The 20,805-nt window shown below is 49.5% G+C and overlaps 1 protein-coding gene across 2 annotated transcripts in view; it reads right to left on the bottom strand.

Annotated features, from left to right (window-relative positions):
- Positions 1–20,805, bottom strand: part of LOC142579020 (uncharacterized) — a 445,280-nt gene that overhangs the window by 370,845 nt on the left and 53,630 nt on the right. For both annotated transcript variants that reach the window (XM_075688799.1, XM_075688798.1), the window contains exon 2: positions 11,347–11,389. The gene's annotated coding sequence lies outside the window, so the exon portion shown is untranslated. The remainder of the gene's footprint in view (positions 1–11,346; positions 11,390–20,805) is intronic.

Genomic DNA, 20,805 nt, shown 5'->3' with positions numbered 1-20,805 from the left:
CCCACAGGTCGAACGTAACAGCGGAATCATGCTCTGTGATCCGCTTGTGTCTGCCTCAGTATTCCTCTAGCACTGACTTATACCGCGTCAGGTCTGCTCGTACGCAGCGAGCAAGATGGGGCGGTGCGCGAAACGAGACAATCGCTACAGCTCGTGCGCGACGCCGTCAGCGGAAGTTCGCCGCGCCGCAAAAAAGGTAGGAGAAATTGAAATCAAGGCGGGGCCCGTCACATATGCGTCACGCGATCCTCAAAGTTTGGTATGGGAGAACGCAGGGAAGGAATTTCGCTTGCGCAGGCTATACGGGGCAAGTAGAGAGAGGGCTTCGCTTGGCAGCGGACCTCGCCTCCAGAAATCATGGGTTCGCGGCACTGAAATATTTCTACCTCGGCTATTAATTAGCCGATATGAAAAATTTTTGCGGCAGAACGCTGCCTAGAGGACACGTAACAACTTCCATCGTATAACTAAAGTTTACTATGGGGCCTGGTGAGGGGCCTTTTAAGAGGCAACCACGTGCATGCTATCTTCAAGCGACAGCGACAAACAACATGACTGGCGGATCCTGCCACGCGGTGTGTGTGGCAACGTCGTGCACGCGGAATCGCGAGAAGTAGCTACGCATTTCCCATGTTACATTTTTAAGCACAATCACATAACCGTAATATTTACAAACGTGCCAGAAGGCAGATAGCATAATTCTAGTCACTGAGCTGGATTATTGCTCAATGAGGCGGAAATTAATTGCACGAGAAAGTAAAATGCCTAATCGACGAAGTTTAAAAATTCAGTAATTCACTTTTAATTAAATACTCTACGGTAGATATTGCAATTTACGAATTGTAGCCAGTGAGTTGCAAGGGGTATCCACTTGGTACGAACGTTCAGGGTGACACCAATTTCAACATAATCAATCCTAAAGTGTGCGACGAAATACATAGGCGTTCCAGTTACTTTTGTGTTTCAATGCATAAAACTGGAGTTAGTTAAAGATTAAGTGGAACAACAGCATTTTTACCACAAGTTTCACGGCGCATATCTCGAGAAACGTTGGATCCTTACGATCCGTTCCAAGTGGATATGTCTTGAAAACTAAGCGGCTATAATTCCGAAATCACAACATGTGCCGTACACTGATGATTAAAAAAAACGTTGAGTGAACTTTTGTTAATAATCGATTAGCATCTCCATTTCTCGTGCGAGTAACGTGCGTCGACTGAGGTAATCTAACTCCACGACTACAATTTTAAAATATTTATTATTCATATGACCTGAACACAAAAGCAAAACATCCCGTATGCACTTGTACCGTCACCGTCAGAGAAGTGGACCATGCCACCGGTGGAGGAGGTGGCGACGGCGGCGGTGGGGGTGGTGGGATGGTGCTTTTCCTTTGTGGCAGGCGGGTATTATTCTCAAACATTGGCCGCGTTACAAAAATAAATAAACAAATATATGTAATGATTAAAACCTAATTAGTAAAATTTTTCACGTAAGCCTTGCTTTGGCTTTCTTGTCCCTAACCTGTACATCTTTAAACTAGTGTTTTTCATCATGGGTCCCCCTACAGTCATCCGGCTATGGGGTCGACCCTATAGTCTGTAAAAAGATCTGCAACTGTACCGTTACATTTATGCTAATAAATAGATTATGAAGTGTGTTTCCGGCGCTTATTTGTAGTTGAACAAGCCGCCAAAAAATGTCGTTGCCATCCACGTTTCCGGTGTCCCCGTATTACGTATACGGACAGAAGCTAAGACTATATATCCATATTGAGCCCCATTTCATACTTCGCCATTTCGTTAAAACGAACGACATGCATCAGCCTTAATTCGTCGCAATTCGCGCTGCGCATAGTTCTCCTTCGGAAATTGCTTGCACAGTGGCGACAAAACATTAGAGAGGTTCAGCTTGTCCGGTATTCCGGTAAAACGCAGGCGGACGGGTGGGCGTTGGGGCGGAGGTGCAAACGTGAGCGGTCTGCATGGCGCAGTCACCTGGTGGCGCAGTGCTCAAACAGACAGAAACAGCTAATATTGCGTTAACCGAGCTTATTCTTCTTCGCTGCTGGTGTAAATTTTCGGCACTGTCGTGATCGTGTTGCTGCCAAAAATTTAAACCCGCAACAAATTAAAACACACTTGGTTAATGCAATATTAGCTGTTTCTGTCTGTTTGAGCACTCCGCCACCAGGTGGCTGCGCCATGCAGACCGCTCACATTTACGCCAACGCCCCAACGCCTCCGCCTGCGTTTTACCGGAATACCAGACAAGCTAAACCTCCCTATTAACAAAATTTTTATCAAATTTTGCGGAAATCGCTAAGGTGGAGGTAATAGAACCTTGACAGGATGAGTTGCTGCAGTTCAGCTGATCGTTATCATGACGCTACAAAGCAATGGTCGCGTACGCCTAGAGTGGTTAAATAATTCGCATAGGTTACCAAACTTAACTGTCGCTATTGGAATCCAATTACGACAACCACCAGGCAGGGAAGCCGCGCTGTACAAGCGTTTTTACATAAACTGAGCTAACCAGAAGGTCATAGAGACAGTCGGTAGCTCGGGGGCCTACCATGAGTCAAATAAGGGCGCTGTAATCCATATAGAATCATGCGTAATAGAAGCGAACAGAAACCGTGTTTTCACCAAGGAAGCCGTGATCTAACATTGGCCGTTGGCAAAAAGGCCCAACGCAAGAATTTTATGAGGATTCCTTTGCGTCTCTTCTGATCCATTCATACTATATAGGCAGTCAGATCTGAGCCCACATTCCGCCACAGAAACAACGTATATACACCTCGTGGTATCCGCGTCCCAGCGTATAATGGTCCTTGTTGTCGCAGTTTATTGGTGGCAAATGCCGCTTCAGTTGCGCTCGAACTGCAGATCAAAATGGCGTCATCTTGCAGCATACTGGTCTGCAGTTTGTTGGCCAGGCAGAATGGGGTCGATATTCGGCGAAGAAAAACCATGTCGTGATCATAGCCGCCATCTCAGCACAAAAAGAAACAAACACAAAACAAAAGAGAAAGAAAGAAAGAAAGAAAGAAAGAAAGAAAGAAAGAAAGAAAGAAAGAAAGAAAGAAAGAAAGAAAGAAAGACGGCACAAGGGAAGACCGCAGAAGGCCGCAGAAGGATGATAAAGAACATAGACCCATGAGCAAACTACAGCGCTGTTTACCTGGCTGCTCACAGAAGTGCACCATCGAAAAAAAAAAAGGGAGAAGATCAGGGACGGAGGGAGGCCTCGCATATAAACCCTGGGGATTGTACACACCGGGTACTAACGGATTAGAACGCGGGCGCGTTGGACCCACAGAAGCAAGCGCCAGAACCGGCAAGAAGCAATGGGTCGACTGCGACAACAGGGCGTATTAAATATGAATTCGTGCTCAGAAAGGAAAAACAAAAGAAATTAAGGCAGAAACTCCCCACTGGGGAATTGTCATATAGTGCGCTTGGCATTCTCTGTCCGACGTACGCGTCGATGGCACAGAAAGCCACGATAGCGTTGAAGTACCTCAACTCAACAGGTCTTGGCAACCATGTGTAGACTCGGTGCGTACCTTCAAAATGTGCGCGAAATTGTGCCCTCTCTATATCCTCTCTCTTCGTCCCTATAGCCCTTCCCACAGTGCAGAGTAGCAAACCGGACGTGCGTCTGTTAACCTCCCTGCGTTTCCTCTCTTCTATTTCTCTCTCCCTCTCTGTCCGATGTACCTTTAGCGACAGCCATCCCCAAATGGGGCGTGAGTGCCCACTGCTTCACCTGGTTCACCGCGGCGGCGCAGCTAACGTCGGAGCGCAAGAGAACTGGCACGTGGGCATGGCCACCGCGCGACCTCATCGCAATGCCGGCACGCCTACGGGCAAACGCATACAAAACGAGCAAAGAAACTTCGCCTCCGTCTGTTACCTAGGCAAAGTCAGATATTCAAGGAGCAAAAGCCTCCACATGTTCTCTCTAGCAGCCCACATTACTCGCGCCTGCGCACAAACGTCGGACGACTCCTGAAATGCTACAACCGCTGTACTGCCTATAGCAATTGCAAAGTCGCCGCCGGGCTTCGTGACCGTGGGGGCTGCGGCCTGGCTGTTCCCTTGCCGAATAGGCCAACCAATCACAGCGGAGCACGAGCGCCGCTTGGTTCGTTGCAGCACCACCAGATGGCGCTCGCCGCGTGCATCCGCGGGAAAAAACGAAATCAGGAAAGAAACAATTTATGATAACTCAAAGGGAAGCTCATTACTTTTCGAAGCGAGATCGGAATGCCTTAGAACACGCACCTATAAAGCGAGATATAAGACGGAAGAAGAAGCATGTGCTTGCTGCGGTAAAGCTAAGGAGACTATGGAGCGTGTTTTATTAGAATGTGAAGACGTCTACCCAGCGGTCGATTTAGGCACCACTGGCCTCCTTGAAGCCCTTGGGTTCAGCGAGAGCAGGGGAAAAGTAAACTTGTCCGCAGTAGGCATTAGTAAGAGGCGATTGGATGATTGGTGGAAGAAAAGTAGGGAAACGACAAAAAACGGAGACGTACAAAAGCACAGCTTGAAATGGGGGATCAGAAAATTTGGGTATCGTAGTTCACAGTGTTTTTTCTTCTTTTTTATTGTTTAACCTAGGTAGGATATTAGGCAGTATAATAGTAAGAGCTTGGTGGCGCAAACCACCGCCCCGTTCCAAAGGGGACGCTCATAACATACATCCATCCATCCATCCGCGGCAGCGCTGGCCATGCGAAAAAAAAAAACAGATAGGTCCCCTTCGCGTGTGGTAATGAGGAAGCAAACGCTTGAGCTACGTACGTACGCGCATGCTGCCTCTGAATCCATGAGGCATTCAAGGCGTTCGTCGTGCCCGCAAGTAGTCAGCAACTCCGCTTAACAAAAGGCCCAATATAATTTGCATGCGCCCGCGCTTACTGTGTCTGTCCATTTGGGTGTGTGCGTATGTGCGTGTGTGTATGTTACTCGTGTTTCGACTGTTTATCAACTCACACAAAGCTTCGCTAGACATAGGTTCCAACTCGTTCAATCTGCAGCATTTTTAAATCTCTTATGTTTCAAGGTCGCCTTGCGAGTTATAGAAAATATCACGTGACCCAACAAAGCCAGAAGCGAACCAAAGCATGTCCAGCCGTGTACAAAGGATGGTTAATGACTAGCAAAGTTAATGATTGATTAGTGATTTGATTAAGGTGTATTAAGGTCGATTAGCGCGGATGAAGGTGGGGCAGGGTAGGTTAAGGCGGACTAATCATGATTAAGGCGGATCAGGGTGGATTGGGTGGATTAAGGCGGATTGATAAGGACTAAGGGGGATTAGGGTGATTAAGTTGGATTACAGTAGGCTTTACAAGGCTTTCACCTTCGCGCCTCTTAGGCGATAGCTAAGGCATAAAAAAAAGCGCGCGTTTCGCACAGGGTGCATCCCCTCGACAACAGGGAGCGTCCGCGTCGCATGCGATTCTTGCTACAGGGCAGAATTACTCTCATGCCAGGACACGGCCGCAAACGACACATGGAGACGAAGGTATATTGAAACTTAATGCCAACCATCTTTTCAAGTCACTTTTAGGCCCACAAATTATAGCCGATTGAGCAGCAATCGAAATACGTTTGTATAGTCGTAAAGCGTCACCGGCTCTGTCGGACAGCCGCGCTGAGCTCGTGAAGCCCAAACTGCACGTAGTACGCTCACCCGCGAGCGAAAGTTCGCGCCTGCGCACCTTGCGTTTGCCGTGTCTCGCGAGAAATGCGCCGTTTGAACCAGCAGGATGCGCGCCAGCGCGCGCCCACTTGGCTTGCTGTTTTCGCCTTGGTATAGACATCGTTTCGTATTTTTGTAAGCCAGCCAGAGCACCCATACTTGTCTGAAGAAGGTATCTGTGCTCTCGCCGCGCTTCGATGCCCGTGATCTGTCTTGCACCATCTGCGCATGCGTAAGGCATGTGCGGGCGCGCTTCCGTGCGCCAGTACGCGTACGTGTTGTGGGGATGCGCGACTCTCACGCGTCCACTGATATGTTGTTTTCTCGCATAGTTCCCGTCTCTTGTAATTCGGCTTCGCCGCGTGGCTTTACTGCGGCGGTCGGTATGCTTGCAGGGTAGTGCGAGAGATGGCGTGATTGCTGCTCTGCTAACGCCACCTAATGGCGGGGTTATTTGGGCGCAAAAGGGAGCAGGCTCTTCTTGTCCCTGGATCGGCAAGCGACGCGAACGTTCTGCGCGTGCGCCGATCCATGCTTCTGCGAGACCGTCTCGCGAGGCCTACCCCGGAATGGACGAACACGATCGTTCGAATGCGCAACCGTTCGCGTGACCGTACGCGCGAACGACCAGGCTTTGGCGTCCAGCATGGGGCGAACATATTCGCTCGTTATCCGGTCGCGGCGAGTCGAACTTCCGCGATTTGTCGCGTGCCCATCGGCATATTTTGTGGATAGCAACTCGGCTAGCAGGCATCAGTCTATGAAAGGTGCAATAAATGACCTTGTGATTGTTTGCACTACTGTGTTGTCGTTCCTTTGCCCAAGAGCATGAGTGAGAACACCACAGTGTATAGTTTCGCCTTAAGCTTTCGCACTTTTGTTTCGCACCTTTAATATTTCAGTCTGAGATAACTTAACATAAACGATATGCGCAGTCGGTGCTTTTTTTTCATTACATTTGTTTGTGGGCTGCCGTTCTCGAAATTCCGGGGAATAACATTGTACAGAACGAAAGACAAGGTATGAGCAACTTGTGCAGTAGACTAGTGGTTGTGTATACGCGGTCTGGAATTCGCATCGAAATTACTTTGTCGAAGCAACGTCCGACGCTGGACGGCGGACGCGCGACGCTGACGTCGGATTTTCTGTTTCGTTTCTGTCTCCCAAATCTCAGTTTTAACGCTCTCGCGTTAAAAGTGTACCGTGCCACTAATCTTGCCCTTGAGCGAACGTTCACGGGGCTAAATGAAGCTTTCGAGGCGCGCGGCGCGCGCACACGCGCAAACTGCTCCTGCGCCCACTCGCCTGCTCCCACCGCAGATATGTAGCATACGCGAACGTCGCAACAGCTCTCGGGATTCGTCTTTATTGTAAACGCTCGTCGCGACACGCTGCCGGAAGGTCAGAGCTTTGAAAAAGCCAAAGCTCGCGGTCCCCCTCGTCAGGTCTGGCGGCACTGATTGTCCGACGCGAATGGAAAGGCGAGAAGGCGGCACATCGAGATCGGGCGAAAGTCGGCCCGGGCAGCGTCCCAAGGACACGGCGCCTCTACCCGCCCCTATACACAACGATGAAGACGACGAGGGGGCCAGCAGCGCGTACGCGTGGCGGTCGTGGTGTGTGCGCCTCGTGCATCGGCGGCGAGCGTCCATGCATGCGCGCAGCTCTGCCCGCCCGCCTCCTGCAGAGGCAGCCACGGCTGCGAGAAGAGTTCCGGCGCCGCCAACTGCCCGTCCATAGCGTTTGCGACACCTAATGGGACTCGAATGGCGCAGCACTTCGGAGCTGTGAAAGCGCAGGCATGCGCAGAGACGGCGGCGGCCGCCGCCTGAGAAAACACGCGCTCGTATATGCACTCCCCATGCACGCGGCAGCAAGAGGGAGGGACGGCTATAGCAGCGGTCGTGCTTGCCAACCACGGCACATGTCGACCACAAGGTCGCGGTTGTAAAGAGAGGAGAGAGGAATGAAAGGTATAATCGAGCGAGAGAGAGAGAGAGAAAAAAAACCTAGACAGCTCAACACGGGAGGCTCGTTATGTCATGCTCCGGCTATTATTTACTTGCAGCTGTTACGTAGACCATGCTTTCGCGAATCAATACACAATTCTGCACGCATGTTAGTGCGAAAGCTATACAACACCTACATCGGGTTCTTACTTATTTGACATTAGACGTTAGCATAAAAACAAGGATGACGACAGGAAAAGCCAAAACACCTTTTCACTGTCTTCTTCACTTCGTCTTTCTTTTTCATTTTTACCGTCTTTCTTCTGAACGCGCGCGCGTGTGTGTGTGCGTGCGTGTGTGCGCGCACATTGCATTGCATTGCATTTCTTGCATTGGTTCGATATTGTGACGGAGGCGAGATGCAGGCGAAGGATATACTTACAGAACAGTGATAGAGAAAGCTACGGCAAGAGATCTCTGAACCGGCCCACGTGGCAAGCGCCATCATCGTCGTCTTCGTCGCTCTGCGAAGCACCGCGTTCGTCCATGTACGGATCGCGCCGTAACAATATTTACCAGCAGACAATGATAATCATGTCAAGATTACGCGATCGACTCGCGTGATCCATGAGAAACCACTGCACCTATATACAGTTGTATAGACGGTGCACCAGTGAGACATGAGGCTGGCGAGCCGGGCGGGTCTTTTTCGAGCATTCGGCGGCATCGACGACGGACGCTGTGCCAATACTTTCGATTGACTAAGAAGAGACCAAGATATTCTACCGTGCTGATCCCTGTTTTCCTTACTATCGTTATTATAACTTCAAATTCATTCGAGTCTACAGCAATCAGGGAACCTATCTTTCATTATATTTCCGCCTCTTTTTAAATAATTTCATTCGGACACTCGGAGATGCATTTATCCATCCGTCTGGTCTGACTTCTCAATTACACATTAGTCGTTTGTTCCGTTTTACCTTTTCCAGTTCTTCATACTTTCCTGCAATTATCTAGGCGCACAATCACCGGATTCTTGGTCCGTCACCCACTATAGGGGCGTGCCATTTGTTTTGAAGGCTCACTTCATCATCATCATCATCATCATCATCATCATCATCATCATCATCATCATCTTCTTCTTCTTCTTCTTCTTCTTCTTCTTTTTCTTCTTTTTCTTCTTTTTCTTCTTCTTCTTCTTCTTCTTCTTCTTCTTCTTCTTCGCCATTATCATCTCCTTCTGTGAAAGTATTTGGAACAATTGTGAGGGAATGGCCAGGCAGTGCGGCGTGCGCCTGCTTTCCGTATATACCGTTCGTGTGCGCCGCTTTGTTCAGCCAGGGTACGCTACTTCCTACAATGAACAACTTGACTACGCTTTTTTTGTTTTTCGAGAATGAGCAAAGAATGGAATTGTCTACCACTGTCTTAGATTCCTGTTGCATAGACAAGTTTGATGACAGTGTGATGAAATACTTTTATAAAATATGCATTTCGTAAATATCATGCGGGCATTCGTATAATGTTCTAAACTGTATCCGGAGGTGCTTATGTATACCTTGTTACGCTCATCATCACTGTCATAGTGACAATTCATTTCCTATTTAATTTTACTTCAGTATTGAACATAGTGTGCAAATTTCTTGTACGTCCTTTTACGGTCAACAGTATATGGAAATTAAAAATATAATAAGCATGCGGATGCCCTACGAGCGATCATTTTACAGCTGAGTACCTATAGTTTTAAAGCCCCCCCCCCTCCCCCCCTCCCAGTTTGTCGCCCATTGCGAGCATCATTTAACGGAAACTGACGCGAAAGAAATAGGTTCAGCGTTCAACGTCCACTCTTGCCACGAGATGATGCTTTACAAGAAAAAAAAAAAAAAAGAAAGGACGCGGGGACGCAATACGGGTGGCGACGCCATCTCGAAGTTCCCGCACCAGCACAGCGTGACGTCACAGATTTCGATGACGTCTGCTCGGGTCTAGGTAACATTATCGCAAAGTAGTACGGACTAAACTGCATTCTAAAGAAGCCGAAAAGCGGAACTGGCATGTTTCAATAACATTTACGGCACCATAACGATTCAAATGAAATGAAATACTTCCAAATTCGTGACGTGGCACTGACGTACGGACAACGGGTTACGGTAATGGAAGTTTCGCCTTCATTTTACACCTTCTAGTATTCGACCCATTAACGCGAAACTGACGAAAGTGCAGTGTTCTGAAAGAATACCTTATCAGTCTGAACTTAAGTGCTTCCCTCCAGTGTCCACATAACTGTTCTGGTCGAGAAGATGCTGCGGGAGGCTGTAACAACCGAAGCCATCGGCATAGCGGCTCGCTAATACTTGAGCAAAGGGAAACGATAAGGCACACATACATCCTCTGTACCTTTTATTCTTTATCTTCGCCGTCTCCCAGGCAACCAAGTATAGAGCGCGGGCGCAAAGTCACCACTGACATAAGGGCCCTCTATATAAGACCAGAGGCGCGCCGAGTTCCCGGCGATAAATCCGTTTACTACTGAAGACACCGTCAGGGAAGGGCCCAGAGGGGAGGGCCACAGGGAATACAAAGCGTGGCGGGGCCCCCCCGGGAGGCGGAGGAGCTCTCTTTTTCAGCCCGAAGTTCGTCCGACGCAAACCACCCGTGGCACAAAAAAACTTACCTTGGGCTCCGAAACGCCGTGTTACACACACTCGCGTAAACCCCTCCTTTCTGTAAACACAAAACAAGGGACCCGCTGTTCGCGCTTTTAGGAGCGAAGGGCTTTTTTTTTTTTTTTTTTTTTTGGTCGAGCTTGACTCTCGCTTTCAGTAAGCAAACGAAATTCCTCCAGATCCGTGTACGTGCGTTTGCACTCGCTGAGTCACGCATGCACAACAGTATACAGCAAGATGGGACGAACGTTCGGCTATAAACTAGAAGTTCATTATAAACCAACAAAGCACATTAAGCGCACGAGCCCTCTTAAGAGCGTGTTCACAAAAATCTGCAGTGAATTAAGCGAACTGCGCAACGCAGACTGAGACATTGATGGGCCCGCTCAGCGTTTACTCTGCGGGTGCGTCGTGAAGCACGCGCGCAAATATACAAAGTCATGCTACAGCTCGTCGTATATGAGCCTGTACACGTGCGCCCGCCAGAATGAAACGTGAAGAGGTCAGACCACGTTATTTCCCGTCCCCAACTCACCAATGTGCTTTTTCTATTATATTTTTTTTCTCTCACACTTCACAATATAGTCACGCCACGGGGCTCCAAGACTTGAGGAGCGTGTTTATTAACGGTTACGCCAAGTTAGCTGGACAGAAACTGCAAGCAACCATAGAAACTCGAAAGGTCGCGCACTACTAGATGCGTCTTAACTACTGTTGGCGCAGGACTTTAATGCAACAACACACAACTAACTTGGTCGTGTCCTTTGTACTTTCATGCGAACGGTTCCCTTCCAGTAATTTCCAGTAACCTTTGCGTAGAAAAAGAATTCCAGCCTCGACTGTTCCGTTTCGAGGGTCGTTACAAAAGCAACACCAGCAGGTCGAGGGCTTCGCTCGCTGCGGCAACCTGTAGCCGCGGCCCCAGACTCCACCCGGATCACGCAAGTCGCCGCCGAGAGCAGCAGACACGCGCGTACGATGCGCGAAAGAAAACGAAACAAAAAAATTCCACTCACCGGCAGAAGGGGGCGCACCCGTTCCTTCACGCAATCGGGAAGCCTGCACACAGGGGAGAGGAAACAACGGCGCCACGCTCGATCACTGACATCCCGCGCACACAGAGAGAGGCGAGAAAACACAGCGAGTTTCATTAGGGAGCCACTTTCCCCTGACCGCTCTTTCGCAGGGCGAATAATGAAAACAAGCACCCGACGCTGTCAGCCCACTTCCCTGCCCTGAGCCTGTTCGAGTTATTTCTAACCTTTCGTCGGGTAGCTCATCGAGAAGTAATATCTACAGACACATGTCGCGGCAACGGAACGCCATGAAAACGTGCACCTTATCGTAGTAACTTTGATGATGATGATGATGATGATGACAACGACGACGACGACGACACCGACCTCGAAGACTGTGGCACATACAAAAAGAAAAGAAAACTTCACCAACGATTACGATGCTCCCTAATGCGAAATTTGAGCGCAGCTCTATACGTGTTTTCATTTCGCGATATATTCGCTCATACAAACGATTTCTCGTGCGGCATGTTCCAAACGGAGGGAAGTGTAGCGCGACTGCCTAGCTAATAGGGAGATTGTGAAAGGCAGCGCGTGGCTGACGCGTAGACGCGATTCAACGCAGCCGCCGCAGACAGACATCCGCATATGCAGCGCTTTGGTAAACCGATGACGCGTAGAGTGCCCCGACGCGCGCCCCCGCGAACGGAGCGGAAGCAAGCGACCGCATCGAGGCACCCTAACGACAAGCGCTGCCCTGGCGCTATCCCGTAGCCTTCGCAGCCATAGTCCGTCTTGCGCAGCATTATACGCTTTTGTTCTCACGCTTCAGTCACCCTCCTCCGCTTTCCGCCTCACGGTATCGCTGCGCCCTCCTCCTCCGCTTTCCTCCTCGCGCTATTTTCGCTCTCACCGTCTTTCATCGCCCGCTGCCCTCCGCGTTGGCTCTCTGCTTTCTGTATGCTCGTTCGCTCGGTTATGAGGTACGACACCGACGCTCGCCGCAATAACGAGCGCCTAAAAGCCGCGCTCTAAAAAAATTTCACCGACAATTACCATACTCCGTAATGCGAGTTTTGAGCGCAGGTGCTTAGGTGTTTTGAACTCGCGATATATTGTGGCAAAGGATTTGATTCTGAACTCGGTTATCTCGGTGGCGGTGTTGAGCCTCTGCTCGGGCAGCACGTTTAGCAGCAGCGGCAGACGAAGCATTTTCACCGGTTGCGTCGCTCATTGTTCAGAAAGAAAGGGAACACGGGAACGCGTGGCTCGTGCAGAGCGCATTCTCTATACTGGCGCGCCGCCGCAGGCGAAGTAGCGCATGCGCAGTGGGTCCGAAGCCTACGCCAGCGCTGTTTCCGCGCTCGCCGCATGCTTGGTTGCCGCCGGCAACTCCGCTTTCCTCTTAACCCTTTCGCCACACCTTCCTTCGCTTTCGGCCTAAAGGTTCCGCTGCACCCTCCTCTCCGCTTTCCTCCTCGTGCCTCTCTTGCCACTTGTAATATTGCCGCTTTTTTCATCGCCGCTTCCCTCCGCGTTCGCTCTCATCTCTTGCTGTGCCTGTTCGCTGGGATACAAGTGGCGCCGACGTTCGCCGCAGTAACGGGCATTTAAGTGCTGCTCTCTAAAACAACACTAAATGTACAACCCATCAAGGAACCAACCGTCGAGCAATGGTTATCCCGGCTGGCCATCCCCGACCCTGACGACAAGGCGAGCCTATAGTGGACAGGACGCGGCAGACGGCCAGGGCGCGTGGCGTCCTGGTCTCAGGACGCCGCCCGCCTAGCGTGAAGGCGTCGCCTGCTCGTTTGATAAATTTTATTATTACTACTACTACTACTACTACTACTACTACTACTACTAAGGGGGACAGACCGCGAACCAGGCGACGCAGTCGTTATGAGTCATTACAACAGTCTTTCAAAGTTCAATAAATGAAACGAGGGAGAGCACGAAATACGATGATTGCCAGCTGATGCGGGTGAAATCAAATGTGTGTTTGAATTAAGGGGAATAAAGAAAACTGCCATACGGACACAGAGAACGAAACGAATAATAATACAGTGATTTCGTCAGTGCACCACAATCTGAGCGAACTGAGAGATGTGTACACGCTCGAAATTTATGTGAATTGCGCGCGCAATCATTCGATAAGGCGGAGAGAAGCGCAACACTGCAGCTGTTCAGTGAGTCTGCTCTTGCCACCAACACTTAGATTTAGCGTGCGTATTTGATACTCAAGAGTGGCAGCTACGCTTTGCGCATGCGCATTTCGGTGCGCGAGATCTCTACGTACGCAGAGAGTCTATGTACGTGAAACTAGAATTGCCTCTTGAAATCAGCAGGACACGTACGCATTCATGTTAGAAATGCAACACGTACGAGACTGCGCGCACGCGCGCGCAGACAGAGAAAACCACACACACAGACACAAAAATATCAGAAATCGTGCGCACGCATACGTGGTTCGCGTGTGTTATGGCGCATTTATGGTTTTACTCATCATCGTCCCCTGCCGATATAAGCTGGCCAAAAGCAGGTAGACGGCCTCCTCTCCGAGAGACCCTTAATTACTCCCGTCATGCGTCACCAAATCCATCTATACGGCCGCAAATCCATAAATCCTATCATTCCAACTAATCCTCCGCTGCCCTCAACGGCGGCTCCCAGGCCTCCCTTCGGCGGCCATCCTGCAGCTGCAGTCGGCCTACGGTTATCCGTTCAAAGTATTACAAGAGCATTGACGTCACATTATCGACTCGTCACTTCAATTTACTCATTTATTTTTTTTATTTTTGCGCTGTATGAAGGTCCCAACCCCCGAAATGCTATATATATACATAAGACTGAGAAGCGTTAGCTATGGCCTTTATAGTATTTTGCGATAATTCTTGTTTCAGCGGACCACTTTCGACACCCAGCTCTTGGATGCGTCGTGACGTCATGTGACAACAGCTCAGCTAGCTTCGTTCCTGCAATCCTGTGGCACACGCGAGCGCCCCAGTGAGGAGAAAGGCGCGCAACATTCTTGTTTAAGCAACATCGCTGTACCTATAGCCTATAGCTGCTGCACGACGTTTACGCGCTAAGCGCGTCCTGCACAACCACAATAAAGTTTTCCACTGCAGTCCAGTCAACGAATTACTACACGACGTCAGATGCGCCATGACGTCCCGATAACGTCGGCGACGCTGAGTTCGTCAGATCGATTTCAGGATCAAATTAATTAAGGTCGTTGAAATTGTTTTCACAAGCTGCAGTACTTGCAAAGTTCCGTCCTTTTCCGTGTGAGAACCATGCGGTATAACGTTTCTCCAACACGCGCGTCAGTATTTCAGTTATTCAGTTATTCTCCCCCGGAGCATACAGGAAGCACTGTAGATGGCAGGTGCTAACACATCATCAAGAATAACGTACAAAGTAAGATTAAGACACAATAAAAGGAAAGCTGTGGTAAATCGATTACCGATGGTGATGACGCCTCCAAAACATGGCTCGTACCTACTATATAGGGTGAATGGGCCAAGAAACCGGTGGTTGCACGGACAGCTAATTATTTCGGAAAAAACATGAAATCAGCTCGCCAAGTTGAAATCGCCAATAAAAGAGCGCTGTGTAACTGAGAAGCGAGACCAGATGAATGACCGAATATACTTGAAAATATATCGCTTGCGCAGTTCCTCTCCTCCTCCTTCCCTGTATACGTCGAAATATCCGCGCAAAAATCTACTACGTGCATTCGGTTGCGTCCAACGGTGATGTCGCAGGCGCCGTTACGTAACAGCACCCGCGCGGGCTCGAAGAATCCTCGAAACGTTACAGTCAGTGCCAGGCGCCACCGCGATGAGCACCAGCGCCTAAGGAACGGCGACCACCGTAGCGGTCGTTGAAGTCGTGGCTGGAAGAACGCGTGCCTGTTGTTCTCGCCTGACGGCGACGACGTTTACGAGACCCGAGGGGTATATACACACCCGTCATCACGCCTCTCACGCCCCCATCGCCGGGCTTCGGTCCCGAGCGAAAGCTCGCTGCCTGGTCACGTGATGGCCGAAAAGGCCGCGAAACGGCGGCCCAGGCAACACCCTCCAGACTAGCTAGCCTAGAGGTTGTTGAGCCAGCCCAGTTTACCGTACACGAAAAAGACACTGGTCCTTATTTGTGGTGATGTTCCATCCGACAGAACACCAGGTGATTCTGTTTTACATAAATGAACTCTGTCGCTTGCGGCAGGCAACACAACTGGATTACGGTTGCCATGTGGGCATGTCTCATCCTATGAAGGCGAGTTAGCGAAAATAGAAAGCACAAGGGCACAAGAAGCCACGGTGTGTATCCAGTGTGAACTCTTGTGCTCTCATGGCTTTTTTTCTTTTTTAGCCTTAACTCTTTCGTTACCGCTAGAAATGTGTTCACTGTCGGTGCCTTTATGTTTTAACGTGTCATTTCAAGACGTAGTAGTTGGAAAGTCTACTGCGATGCATAAGGTTATACCTTCATCACTGGTATCTTGAGCGGGCGTATAGAAATCACAATTGCTCAGACTATTTCTTCAAAATTCTTGTGTGAAACGTTTAGGAACACCTCAAGGAACAGAAATAAAAGTCATAATTTGCTATTTTTAGTATGAATACTGAAAGTAAAAAAAAAAAAGCTGACTTATACATAATATGCACCTGCTTATTAGAGTTCCAACATTTATAAGTCAGATAAAGCAAAAAAATTATTATGCAGATTTTTTGTCGTCAATACTAACCACAGCTATGCGGGAAAGCAGTTGCTTCTCAAATGTGAAAGCGGGTAAGTTGTTCTTACTTGTTCTTACTCCTTTCAGCAGAGTCTACATTTCAGCAACGGAGTCTATATTTCTCTCCGTTCTTTAGGCTCGCGAAGCAATGTTTATCAGATCACTCCTCATACTTGATTATTGCGTTTGATCAGCTTTCCTATGCAGATAGGCTGGTTTAGTGGGCGTACGATTGACGCTGGAGCCTCCACATGCTTTGCTCAGTCGCTGTGCAGTGCGGCAAAGTAATATGGAGTACTGCACAATACTGAACGGTAACCGATAAGGGCACTTGCACATGCGCTGTTCAAGATGAAGGAAATTAGACAGATATTCAAGCTTCGGTCGACGGTCGGTCTGAAATAGACTGCTTGCTCTTGCGAGAGTGAACCCCCCCCCCCCCCCCTCACGACGGCAATGATTGCTCGTAATAATTTGTACATACGCTGCCGAACCTCGAATGAGCAAGAGAGTAAGAACAAATTAAGCCACGGTGAGGAAAATGAAGTAGCACTTGATATTAGTCAAACCCTATTATAAACATAACAAGCACTCATGAGCATCTACCATTGTTAGAGACGTCGATTAAACAGCCTATCATCGCATCGGAAAGTTAACAGCCCGAGAGATGCTGCTGCTGTCTTCACTGCTGCGCTCTGCATTTAAAAGTTACTTTGACGATCCGAACAAAACTTAAGCTCAAATTCCGCGTCCCTTTATTAAAGAAGTGCAAGGAGCACTGGAGGCTAGTTTCGACGATACCTCAAGTCAAAGTTTTATTTTTTTCAGACTCCCCAATCTGCCAAAAGGTCAAATAGTTTAAGTTCAGTCGTCATTTCAGACGGTGTCTCATGTTGCCAGTAGAATAATTCCAGCGGAAATGTTTAACAACGCGAAGCAAAAGAGTAGATCAAATTGATCGATTTCTATAGGCACGGCTGCAAAAGAGTTAACACAGTTGGAGTTGGCAGGAACAAGATTAGGGGATCGGAAATCGCTACGAGAGGATTTCGTCATGCAGTGGACATGATAAGAAAGAAAGAAATAATGAAAGAAAGGAAAACGAAATGAAGGAAGGCTGGCAACTCCGACCAACAAGATAAAACGCACTCGCACAAGCTTTGATCTCTTAACCCTTTCCGGGAGCAGACTCGACACGTGAACAACATCCGACACGCACGCGGCTTTCTTGTTCGGTTTTTGAAACTTGAATGCGTCTTACGTTCAACTGACAGCGCCTCGCTATAGGGCGAAGAGATATCGGCGAGCGAATGGATGAATAAGTAAAGCGGAGGCAGCGCTCCAGAGCATCGGAAACGGAAGGAGCAGCTGTTTCCGTATAGCCGGAAGTCGCCTGCTCCTCTCAGACAAAAGAAAAAAACAGTGCGTCCGCTACAGCCACATCAGAAAGCTTCTCCTTCGTCTAGTGATTCCGTTCTGTTATTTACTTCCCGTCCGGGGTCCAACACGTGCCCAAAAAAAGAGTGGCTGAACGGCGAAGTTGGAGCACTCGATGTCTAGCTCACCCTGTTTGTTGGTATATTTCGACACAACAGGCGTCATCGCGAAATCTGCGCATCTGTATTCTGCTTCGTGCAGTCCCTTTCTTCGTCTCACGTGTTCTTTGCGGACTTCCCAAATCATGAAGCACCAGCTGGCCTACACCCACACACAGCTATGTATTCCAGTTCTCATGACGCTACGAGGTGACTTCTGGTTGGGTTCTCTCCGCAAAGCAGTTTCTGCGGAGAACCCGGGTCCCCTAGGCCTACGATGGCGGGTCGCAGACATGCAGCACCGGATCCTCGGTACCCTTCTCAGCAGCTTTTGCTTCCTCGCGAGTCGTGACCGGCAGCGCCTCCCAGCAGACAAACGTGGTGAAGGAAATACGTCACGCAGGGTTTCGGTCCACTCCGCCGATTTTGGCGGAGCATCTTTTTCTGCTCCGCGGAGTGACTCCCGCTCTGAATCCCCTCCGACTCTCTCACTGGAACACCTTACTCCCGCCCTCACTGTGCCATTGGAACAAACTTGCTCCGTAACAAGGAGGAAAACTTGCTCCGACTCCGCCAACGGAATTCAACATTACCTTGCGGTGGCTGGCCTAAAATCGCGGCGGCGTGCAACGGAACTTAAGAATGCCGCTAAAACGTATCCTCAGCAAAAATTAGTCGGCAGGGCACGGTCGTAAACGTGCCGAAAGCGCTAGAAAACGTTACACGGCCACGCAGAGTTTTATTGCACGCAAATAAACCCATGCTCTCCGGCAGGTGCGAAGCCAGTGCCTGAGCGATCGGCGGCAGTGATCTTTTTTTTCCTTTCGGAACGGGGCAACCTGCGCATATTAAGAAAAAAAAATTCAGTTTTGTTCGGCATATTAATGCATCTTTAACGGGTACACGTCACTTCGACGCGGTGAGCTTTCGCGGTTTTGTCACGTCGCGTGACAGGCAGGTGAAGTGGTTGCAGCCCGAAAACTTTTGACCAATAGCCGAGAGCTAATGGCGGAAAGGCGTCGAATGAGAAATAACTTTTTCCTTTGTTCGGGCCAATCATGAATAATCAGTGTGTACACGTCATACCAGGTGGGGATCGAGCTATCGTAATTTTGGTGACGTCGCGTGACAGGCAGGCGAAGTGGGGGTGATCCAAAAAAAAAGTTTTTGATCAATCGGGGAGGGCTGATTGCAGAACTGGAATAGAAAAAAAATTGGATCACCTTTACGTTATAGCGCCCCCGATTGGAACAGCTTTACCGTTACACGGCCCAGCAGAAAAAAAAAAACTTTAATGCATGTCGAAAACATCATTTGAATACATTTCAGCAAAGGTACTCTAATGCTTTCGCATACCCACACGTCCACCTAACACTTGCCCACCTAACATACTGTCTACGCTTGTCGCGTGTGCATTCTTCTTTTTTTTTTTTTACACCGAGGCTGTTTATGCGGAACCTGTGCCGTCCTTGTCGGACTTCCCGAAAACTATCACCATCAGGATCGGCTCGAGCGTCGTCGTCGTCTCCCACAGCTGTCTCGTTGGCGCCCCTCGGCGCTACAGCGCGAACGCGCTACGCGCCACTGCTGACGCGTTCGTCGTCGCTGTCTTCCTCCACCACTGACTCCGTGGCCGCTCGTCATACGAGCGTAGAATTTCACTTCTGTCGTCGTAATGGGGAGGCTGCGTTTTTCCGGGGTATGGTCCATTGCTCAAGGGGGTACGAGCAATTTTGAAGCAATTTAATTTTGAAGAATCGCAAGCGGCATGTGCCGGGCGGATGCTGCTAACCACGCCACAACTATGGGAAGACTACGAGTAACGCGTACTCTTGGGGAAGAAGCCGCCTACACGGGAATATCAGCGAGAGTTGGCTCGTGAACGGGTTCGTCGTCGCTGTCTTCTTCCACCACTGACTCCGTTGCCGCTCGCCATTCGAGCGTAGAATTTCGCTTCTGTCGTCGTAATGGGGAGGCTGCGTTTTCGGGGGTACGGTCCATTGCTCAAGGGGGTATGAGCAATTTTGAAGCAATTTAATTTTGAAGAATCGCAAGCGGCAGTGCCGGGCGGATGCTGCTAACCACGCCACAACTATGGGAATACTATACGAGTAATGCGTACTCTTGGGGAAGAAGCCGCCTGCACGGGAATATCAGCGAGAGTTGGCTCGTGAACGGGCTCGTCGTCGTAAAGGCGACCACGGGCTGCGCGCCAGAGATGCCGAGTTTAAAAGGCAGCGCCGGGAGGACGATGCCGAAGTGCGCGCCCGACACGCGGAAACACATCGGCGGCGTCGGAACGAAGAACCTGGGCTCCGCGAACGAGAAGCTCTAGAACGGCGTCAACGTAGTGAAGCAACGATCCTGAACGGTGGAGCGACTGCTCGCTTCAAGCGGGAATTCCTGGATCGAGATTTTGGACAGAGTTGCGAGGTCTGCGACGGGCAGTCGGGCGAGCAAGAGCCGCGGAGTGCTCTACGCAGGGACGGCTCGGCGGACGTCATCACAAACATGGCCGAAGACGGAGATATTCTATAGGAGATCCGGAATTGGCAAATGCTCTCAGGAATAGAACGCCAAACCTTGCTCTCATTACTGGCGCGTAGAAAAAGGGGCGGAGGAACTTGCACGTGAAAAAATAAAAACACGGCAAAACACAGATGGAAACCACACGCTCAAAAAAAAAAAAAAAAAAAAAGAAGAGCACTCGGAGAATCGCAAGAAAAAAAAAACACTCCTAAAGCATGCTCACCACGCGAACACATAAAACCGAAAATGAGGTGAAAGATTGGTGAAACAAAAGACCTACAATACAGACTGATTGAGAAGAGTTTGACTTGCATGGCATAACACTCGGTGTAACTAACACAGGTTCGCTGTTCGCATATCTTCCCGGACTGGAAGGGGCGGTTTTTTTTTTTTGTTGTTCTTGTTTATTGGATAGGTGTAAGAAATACCTGTGCTAACCATGAATCATGAAAAAAACCTGCGAGAAGTTACCAGGCGAGCTTTAGCGCATCGTCTCGTGAGAGTTGGCGGGCGGCAACGCATGCACTTCGTCGCGCTCGAGACGTGATTCGGTGTCCGTTTTGTCGCCGATTTTCGCACGTGGCTCCTCGCGCGAGAGAGCGTCTCTCGCGATGCGATATCTTAAACAACAGCTCGCCCTTTAGTATG

Source organism: Dermacentor variabilis, chromosome 4 (assembly GCF_050947875.1).
Source record: "Dermacentor variabilis isolate Ectoservices chromosome 4, ASM5094787v1, whole genome shotgun sequence".
NCBI lineage: Eukaryota > Metazoa > Arthropoda > Arachnida > Ixodida > Ixodidae > Dermacentor > Dermacentor variabilis.
This window is presented reverse-complemented; position numbering and strand designations above follow the sequence as displayed.